The 10,121-nt window shown below is 42.6% G+C and overlaps 1 pseudogene; it reads right to left on the bottom strand.

Moving 5' to 3' along the window:
- Positions 1 to 9,757, bottom strand: part of LOC114215266 (small ribosomal subunit protein uS19 pseudogene) — a 111,315-nt pseudogene extending 101,558 nt beyond the window's left edge.
- Positions 9,758 to 10,121: the final 364 nt, after the last annotated feature.

Below are 10,121 nucleotides of genomic sequence, written 5' to 3' on the forward strand. Positions count from 1 at the left end.
CAAAAGGCAAAATAGAACCTAATGAAAATGAAAACACAAAATTTGTGGGATTCTGCTAAAGAAATACTTAAGAGGAATCTCATAGCACCAAATACTTTTATTAGGAAAGAAGAAAGGACTTCAGCTTTCATTTTAAGAAGCCAGAAAAAGAAAAGTAAGTGAAATCCAAAGTATGGAGAAGGGGGAAATAATAATAAAGATGAGAATAAAAATCAATGAAAGGAAAAAAAAACCCCAGAAAAATAATAGAGAAAAACTGATGAAGTCAAAAATTTTGAGATCAATAAAATTGATAAATCTCTAGCCAAACTGATCAGAAAGAAAAGAGGAAAAAAACACAAATTACCTATATCAGGAATGAGAGAGGCAACATTGCTACAGATCCTGCAGCTATTCACAAAATAATAATGGGATGATATGAACAACTTTATGTCAATAAACTTGACAATTTACATGAAATGGACAAATTCCCTGAAAAATACAAACTAACAGGGCTCACTCAGGAAGACATAGAGAACCTGAATAGCCCTAAAGAAATTAAATTTGTAGTTAAAAACCTTCCCACAAAGAAACTTCCTGCCCCACATGCTTCATCAGTGAATTCTATCAAACACGTAAGGAAGAAATAATACCAAATCAACACCAAATCTTCCAGGAAATCCAAGGCTTCCCAACTCATTTTATGAAGTCAATATCACCCTGACTCCAAAATCAAAGACTTTATAAGAAAACTACAGACCAAAATCTTTTTTTTATTTAAGGTTTTATTTATTTATTTGACAGAGAGAGAGAGCACAAAGAGGGGGAATGGCAGGCAGAGGGAGAAGCAGGTTCCCCACGGAGCAGGGAACCAGACGTAGGACTCGATCCCAGGACCCTGGGATCATGACGGGAGTCCAAGGCAGACGCTTAACTGACTGAGCCACCCAGATGCCCCTACAGACCAAAATCTATCATAAATACAGCTGTAAAAATTCTAAATAAAATTTTATCAATTCAAATCCAACAATGCATAAATCATGACCAAATGGGGTTTATCCCATATGTGCAAGATGGGTTTAATATTCAAACATTAATGTAATTCACTTTATTAAGAACTTAACAAAGAAAAGCCATAGAATCATCTCAATAGACCCCCAAAAGAATCATTTAACAAAAAGCCAGTATTCATTTCTGAAGTCTGGGTCCCATGTTATGGCTGCAAAGTTTCCTTCCTCTCTGCTCTTGAGAACTAGCCCCAGCCCCAGCCCCACCCACCACCACTGTCACTCTTTTCTTCTCGCCTCTCAGAGTCCCAACCCCCTCTCACTATCTGCCCCAGGTGCTCAACAGGGCTAAGAAAACTCTGTGACTGTGAAGAAGGAAAGAGGAAAGATTGGGGAACCGCTAGCCATCTGCCAGCCACACCATGTTCTCTTTAGTATGCTTGTGTCTGCTGGTGAAGACATACCATTTCTTAGTCAATTCTGCATCCCCAGAATCTAGCCCAGTGCCTGGCACTTAGTAGGTGCTCAGTGAATGCTTACCAAATGAAATGAGTCCCAGAGCACAAACTTTCCAGTGTAAACTCAGAAAGGATAAAATCAAATGTGTTTTATGCAAGGAGTGCATTGAGGATACTCATTACCTGCATTCTAATCTCAAAGTCCAAATGACTTCTCATTCCTTCAAGGATGGAAATCTTTACATTAAAACAAGAGACAAGAGGTGGAAAACAAAAAGACTAATAGGCCCAAAGATGAGCTTACTATCACCTTCCTGAGCTCTGATTTCACCCTCCTCCTTTACTCAAGAGGATGATCATAAACCCCTAAAGCCTTAGAAGGAAGCTTGTCTTTCCCTTGCTACCAGAGTAACAGACATGATTGTCTGCCTGTCCTGGGAAAGGGTGGCACCAATCGAGGAATGGAGAGGTGGGATGGAGATGAGGCTAATTTTGGACTTACGGTGTTCAGGAACATGCTATCAAAGAAAACACTGCTGGTAGAATAACAAAGAAGGTTTGGAAAAGCTTCCTCTAGACTCCGCCCAGCTTCCTCGCTTGGGCTCTGGCTTTGTTCTCGCCTTTGCTCCTCACCGAGCTCACAGTCCAGTGAGAAGAGTGAACAATTACAGTCCAGTGTTATGGGCAACATCCTTGTGGCCAAGACATCCAGGGCATGGCAGAGGTGGTGGGTGGAGTGGCTAGGTGGCTCCACAGAGCTGGTCAAGCTTCAGAAGAGATTGGAGGGCGAATGAGAATTAGCCAGCCACAGGATGAAGTGGGGGGGGAGGGAGGGGGGAGAGATGGCTCTAGACTTAAAACAGGGGGTAGAGCAGGAGGCAAGAGAGCGCATGGCAAACACACCCAAGGAACTCCTGGTGGTTCGGTGAGGCCCGTAAGGAAGACGCCATGTGAGGCAGGAGCTAGGCTCACCATGCCAAGGAGTTTGGGTCTCATCTGTTGGTGATAGAGAGACACAGACAAGTTTTAGGAGAAAGAGTAACATCATTGGTTTCTGTCATGGAAATATTCTGGCAGTCCTATGGGCGACAGGAGAGGGAAGACTGGGCGCAAGAAGACTAGTGCCATCGTCCCAGACAGATAAACGAAGGAGAAGCCTGGGCAGTAGCAGGGAAGAATGGAGTCAGGAGGGCAGACCTGGGAGCTGAGGGGGAATCTGACAGGCTCTGGGCAACGACGAGCTCTAAGGGAGCGGGAGAGGAAAAGTGGGCAACAGGAGTTTTCAAATTTTTGACACAAGCCATTTGAAGCTTGACGGCGTCATTGCACTTGAGAGGAGCACGGTTGGGTTGCACAGAGACATCAGAAGTGGCGAGCCTGATTTTGTCACATTCAGTTTAAAATATCTGAGGGATGTCCAGGTGCAGGTGTCCAGTGGGCAGTTGGCTCCGCTGTCTAGCTTGGGAGAGATCCAGGCTGGCGAGAGACATCTGGAGTCTGGTATCTGTCCAAGGTTCCCAGGAAGCAGGCCCGGAGATGAGAATTCATGGGCAAGTGGTTAGATCATGGAAGTTCTCCCAGAAAAGACCAGTAAGGGAGTGGGAAGTGGGACAGGGAAAGGTATGAAGCCAAGTGTATTGGTCTCCCAGGGCTGCCATTACGAAGTACTGCAATCTGGGTGGCTTGTATAACGGAGATGTAGTCTGACAGATCTGGAGGCTAGAAGTCCAAGGTCTTAGCTGGGTTTGTTCCTTCTGGGGGCTGTGAGGAAGAATCCACGCCTCTCTCCCAGCTTCTGGTGGTTTGCTGGAAATCTTTGGTCTTTCTTGGCTTGTAGATGCTTCGCCCCCATCTCTGCCTTCACATTCACATGATATTCTGCACGTGTGTATGTCTCTGTGTCCGAATTTCCCCTTTATATAAGGATGCAAGTCATATTGGATTAGGGCCCACCCTACTCCAGTATAACCTCATCTTAATTAATTATATCTGTAACTACCATATTTCCAAACAAGGTCACATTCTAAGAGCCTGGCGGTCAGGACTTCAGCATGTGAGCTGAGCGGTAGGGGTGAAGGCAAATTCAACCTGTGACACCAAGCAAGGGTGAGATCTCAGACAGAAGGCTCGGCGAAGCTCAGCTTCAGCCTCACCCCTCAGGGGAACCATGCGGGTGGGGAAGGCCTCAGAGCTGGCCCAGCCTGAGCTGGGTGTTCGTGCTCCTCCACAGGCAGTCGGTGGCTAATGGCCTTGAGACTGTGGAGAAGGAGATGGGAACTCCTGAGCGCTTGCAGTGCTGTGTCTTTGTGCAGTTAAACACATCAAAATAATATTTTTTAGGGGACCCAAGAGGATCAAGAAGCACAACACTGTTTACGACAATGGTCATCTGGAGCAAAGGTCATCAGTTTGCCGAGGGAATGGCTGAAAGCCCAAGACTCACATTCCAGAAGCAGGAAGAACAAGAGGGACAAGGAGTAGGGGAAGTGGGGTGAAGGAGCCGAGACTTTGGGTGATGAAAACAAGGGCTCTATTCTTACAGTGATTTCAGATCACAACCCAAAAGTAAAGACAACTGGCCAAGTAGATATGGTTGTGGACAAAGGGACATGTTATTTTATTTTATTTTTTAAAGATTTTATTTATTCATTTGAGACACAGAGATAGATAGATAGAGAGAGAGAGAGAGAGAGAGCATGAGCAGGGGGAGAGGCAGAGGCAGAGGGAGAAGCAGGCTCCCTGCTGAGCCAGGAGCCCGATGCGGGCCTCGATCCCAGGACCCTGGGATCATCACCCAATCCGAAGGCAGATGCCCAACCATCTGAGCCACTCAGGTGACCCACAAAGGGACATTTTAGAAATCAGGACTGAAAAATCTGAAAATATCTGTGGTTGTCATATCTGGATTTTGCAGGTACAGGGCACCTGCTAATGGAGCCTAAGAACCAAAATAAAGAACACGAAGGCTCCTATTCCAATCTGCTGATGTCATTTCGTCATGGTCAACAATGTAAGAAGGCACATTTTCTGAGGTTTGGAGTCCAGCTACTGGGAGTTTGAATAATAAGCAGCAGTGACTACTCTGGTGGTGACTGAAATTTGAGTCATATTTAAAATAACAATAAAAGAAAATGAAAAAGACCTGATTTGAAAAACATGATCTAAGATAAGAAATCTATTTGATGTGTGAACACACTCATCATATCTTCAGGTCTGACCAACACATTTCTTTTTTTTTTTTTTAAGATTTTATTTATTTATTTATTTGAGAGAGAGAGAGAGAGCATGGGGGGGGAGGGTCAGAGGGAGAAGCAGACTCCCCGCTGAGCAGGGAGCCCATGCGGGACTCGATCCCGGGACTCCGGGATCATGACCTGAACTGAAGGCAGTCGCTTAACCAACTGAGCCACCCAGGCGCCCTGACCAACACATTTCTAATCAGACTACAATATATAACAAAATGTTTTCTCTGTACGTTTTAAGAAAACTCTTCAAAGAAAGAACCATCCAGGAGACCAAAGTTGCAAGAACAAACGTTATTTTTATATATTAAAAAAAAGAGGGGCACCTGGGTGGCTCAGTCGTTAAGCGTCTGCCTTCGGCTCAGGTCATGATCCCAGGGTCCTGGGATCGAGCCCCGCATCGGGCTCCCTGCTCAGCGGGAAGCCTGCTTCTCCCTCTCCCACTCCTCCTGCTTGTGTTCCCTCTCTCGCTGTCTCCCTCTGTCAAATGAATAAAAAATCTTAAAAAAAAAAAAAGATATGTGCTTCTCAGAATGATTTGCTAAATAAGTCATCATCCGAGGGGCACCATCCTCACCCTAATCATGAGTCTGAGCCTGGGAAGGGTCCCAGGGAACACCAGGGAGCTGCTGCCTCAAGAAGGGGTGTTGGATGCTGGATTGGCAGAAACAATGGATGTCCATATGCAGGACTTGTGAGTGCTGGCTCATTGTAACCAAGTAGAAACCTCCCCTTAGAGACAGATTGAAAGGGCGTGTGGGTCTAGCAGAGAAGCTCAACGGATATCTCTAGTAGCAGAACAGTTTATAAGGGGCTACCTTCATGGCTCTTATACCTAATAAGAAATACAAAACACCCCGAAATATTGCTGGCAGTTACTATTTAAGGATTTACTTGTTAAGTTGCTAAGGAAGTTACAGAAACAGATGGACGATACTACTTAGGAGATGAAATCTTAAGAGTTCCTGGGGGTTATGGGGCTCCATTTCCATCCCTCCCTCACTCCATCTGGACTTTGATGTGGGCTGTGGCAAAAATACCACCACTTCCCTGCGGAACTGTAGAGTTTAAAATATGGCCATTTCATGAGCTACACTGATGATATACCTCAGTTAGTGTCTCAGATGTCATGCTTCTCTAAGGACCTTGCCTTGCAAAATCTGTTCATGGTGGCTGGCAAGTAAACCTTTATTAAATGAATAGAAGAAAGTATAAATTAGTAAACAAGCACTTGACATCTTTTGAGCATCTGTATAAACCAAACTCTGGGTTAGACCCTTACATGTGTAATTTAATTTAATCTTCATAATAATCCTGAATTGATGATCAGAGAGGTGTCTTCAAGAAACTATGGCTCTAGTTTGGGAGATAAAGCATAAGAGAAAAAAATAAATGATAAAACAACAGAGTACAACAACACAAAATATTCATTTGCTCATTCCATAAACAATATATTGTGTTACGTGTCTGTTATGTGCCATGAACTGTCCTGGGTGCTGGACAAAGAATGGTGAAGAGCTTGTGTTCTACCGCAGGAGAGAGCTGATAGAGGCAAACATAGAAAGTACATGGGGACAAGTTAGATGGTTAAAAAGTGCTCTGGAGAACCCAAGACCACCTAGAGTATGATGCTAAATGAAGGACAGTGGTCCTGTGAAACTGGAAATGAATAAGATGAGTCCTATAATTGCCCCAGTGTAATGCCTTGAGAGAGTTTGCAGGCCACTGTGGGGGAATCCCAGGTGGAATCCAATGGCTTTCATAAATGAGGAGACAAAGCTGATACCAAACCACAAACATTACAAGGTATAGACAAATCTGTCATGAACACAGATGCAAAAGTGCTTAACAAATCAAATCTAGCAATATACAGAAGAAAGAGAATACATCGTAACTATGTAGAGTTTGTTCCAAGAAGGAAAATTCAGTTTAAAACAATAAAAACATCAATGCAATTCACCACATTAACTGACTAAAAATGAAAATCCATGGGATCCTACCAATAGATGAGCTAAAATCATTTGGCAAAATTCAACACCAATTCATGATTTTTAAAAACTTTAAAAAAAAAACTAGAAATAGAAGAAAATTTCCTCAATCTAATAATGAGTGTCTATGAAAAAACCCAACAAATTATACTTAATGGTGAAAGATTGTATGCCCAAGATTGGAAACAAATCAAGGATGTTTTTTAATCACTGCTATTCAACCTTGTATTGGTGGTGCTAGTCAGTTCAATAAGGCGAGAAAAGAAATGACATACAGATTGGAAATGAAGTAAAACTGTCTTATTCACAGAAGACATAATTTTTGATGCAGAAAATCCTAAGGAATCTAGAAAAAAGTTAATAGCTAAAAAGTGAATTTAGCAAGATCACAGCATAATACAACAATGTAGAAAAATTATTTGTATTCCTAAATACAATCATAAACTGAAATTATAAAGATGCCATATGTAATAACATTAAAATGTTATATTTTGTTGTAAACTTCATAAAACATGCACAAGTCATGTACACTGAAAATCACGAAACCTTACTGAGAGAAATTAAAGAATACATATACCATGTTCATGGGTCAGAAGATTCAGTATTGTTAAGATGTCAAGTCTCCTCAAATTGATATAAAAGTTCAACACAATTTCAATCAAAATCCTAGCAGGGATTTTATAGAAATTGACAAGCTGCTTCTAGAATATACATGGAAATGCAAAGAAGTTAGCATATGCAAAGCAATTTTAAAAAAGAAGAACGTTTGAGTTATACTACCTGATTTCAAGATGTGTTATAACTCTACAGCAATGAAGAGAAAGTGGTATTGATGAAGATAGGTACATAGATCCTAGAACAGACTAGAGAATTCAGAAATAGTCTTACACATACATGGCCATTATTTCGTTTTTGGCCAAGAAGCCAAGGCATTTCCATGGGGAAAGAATCATCTTTTCCACAAAACGGGGCTGAAATCGTTTGTTATCCAAATGTTAAAAAAAAAATCCATTGTTATCCAAATGTTAAAAAAAAAAATCTTGACCTTTATCACACATTATACATAAAAATTAACCCTGAATGGATCATAAGACCTAAGGGTAAGAGAAAAAAAAGTTCTAAAACTTTTAGAAGAGAACACAGGAAAAATTTTAGTGATTTGAGCGGGGGAAGGATTTCTTACCTAGGACACAGGAACCATGAACTACAAAAAAGAATATTAATAAACTGGACTTGATCAAAATTAACAACTTTGGTTCTTCAAAACACATTGTTTAAAAATGAAAAGACAAGCCACAGAATGGGAGAAAATATTTGCAAATCACAAATTTAAAATTTTAAAATTCACAACTTAAAAAAATTTAAAGACATAATATCAAATGTTGGTGAAGATGTGGAGCAATTAGCCCTCTCACACCTTGCTGGGAAGAATGTAAAATGGTATCACCATTTTGGAAAACAGATTGACCCTTTTTTATGAAGCTCAACCTATACCTGCCATATGCCCAGCACTTTTACTCCCAGGTGTTTACCCAAGAGAAATGAAAACATATGTCTGCCCAAAGACTTATATACACATGTTCATAATGGCTTTACTCATAATAGACAAAAACTGGAATTACATGTCCATCAACTGGTGGATAGACAAATATGTTGCAGAATATTCATAAATCAGCAATAAAAAGGAATGAACTATTAAAATAAAATAGTTCATTTTATTTTAAAATAAAATAGTTCACTTTATTTTTGTTTTAGTCTGGTCATGTGGGGCAGGCGGATGGGGAAAAGGAACCAAGAAACCTATAACTGGTCATGACAATTAATTATAAACACCACTGTACTCTGACCAGCTAGGAAGGAACTCTGGATAATAGCAACAACATGGATGAATTTCAAAAGAGTTATGCAAAGTGGGGGAAAAAAGAGTAGACATAAAGATTATAATACTGTACAGTTCCATGTCTAAGAAACGCTAGAAACAGCAAAATCGTGATAATAGAAAACAGATCATTAGTTTCCAGGGGCTGGGGTGGGAGGAGGGGATTGACTGCTGAGGGGCAGGAGGAAACTTTTTAAAAATTAATTAATTAATTACTTCTTAAAGTAATCTCTACCCCCAATGTAGGGCTCGAACTCATGACCCTGAGATTAAGAGTCACATGCTCTTCTGATGAGCCAGCCAGGTGCCTCCAGACGAAACTTTTTAAGGTGAGTATGTTCAATATCTTTATTATGGTGGTGGTTGCACCATGAGACATATGAAACAAAACTCATCAAATTGAACACTTAAAATTGATAAGTTTTTCTTGTGTGTAAATTATATTTAAATAAAACTGACCTTGTCCCAAAATGAAGCATGTGTCATTCCCCAGTCTACAGATAAAGAAGAGTCTTATAGAAGGTAGGGAACATGCCCCAGTCACAGAACTAGCAGCCAGTGGGTCCAGGATTCAAACCCAGGCGTCAGGTGTCCATTTGAGTCCATAGCTCATCTTTCTTGTTCTATATATTCCTTCCTTGCTCTTCATTCTTTAAATAATTATTGAAGGGTCATATTAAAAGAACCTAAATCAATAAGTGAAATTCAAAAAATAAAATAAATTTTTAAAAAAGGACCTAACAACTAGCAGAGTAAGACCGGTGTCAGGAAGGTCCTTTCCCCGAGAACGGAGGGTGGTCCTCCCCGTCTGATTCTTACTTCGAAGCCCTCCCCTGCCCTGGCTCGGTGTGGAGGCTGTGGACCCGCGCGGGGACTCTGGCCATCTCCAAGGTCCTTATTCTGGGATCCTGTGGGCACTGCCCGGCCCACACTGCCTCACCCTCCACCTTCTTCTCAAATCCAGGTCTCTGCTACCTGGACCCCAGCCTCGAATTCACCCCATACCATCTTCAGCGCTGACACTCGGCGGTGACCCGCTCCACGCGATTGTGCGCTGGTTCATCCGGTTCTTTCGCTCCTCGCGGGCCTTGCACCTGTGGGCCCGGGAGGCCCTCGCTCCCCGCTCAGGATCATGGAACGCTGCTGACTGAGTCAGTGGGTTCCCCCACTCCCACCAAAGTCCCCGAGACAGCATCTTGTACATGCCTGGAGCTCCAAGACGGGCTGGAATCTTCTGAGCTCCATTTAGTTCAGGTGAGCAAATCTGTATCAGGTGCCTGCCCGCTCCGCCTCGAGCCTCGGAGGGTTTGCAGGGCCGGGATTAGGACAGCGAACAAGTGCACGCTCCGGGGTGGCGGGGGCGTGACGCAGGGTAGTGTGGGAGCCAGGCGGTCTTCACAGCGGTGGGGGCCCCCCGGGCTGGGTTTGAGTGATGGAGGGGTGATGTGAAAGTCCTGGGAACATCCATGCAAAGGCATTGAAGTGTGCACAAGCACACATTTCTAGTGGAGGCCAGTACTGCTGAGGACGGAGGCAAAGGGAGGAGCGGAGGGCCAGGAGGTAGCAGG

The sequence above is a fragment of the Eumetopias jubatus genome, unplaced genomic scaffold (genome assembly GCF_037043125.1).
Source record: "Eumetopias jubatus isolate StellerSeaLion01/CBP00866 unplaced genomic scaffold, mEumJub1_p1.0 scaffold_4, whole genome shotgun sequence".
Classification (NCBI taxonomy): domain Eukaryota; kingdom Metazoa; phylum Chordata; class Mammalia; order Carnivora; family Otariidae; genus Eumetopias; species Eumetopias jubatus.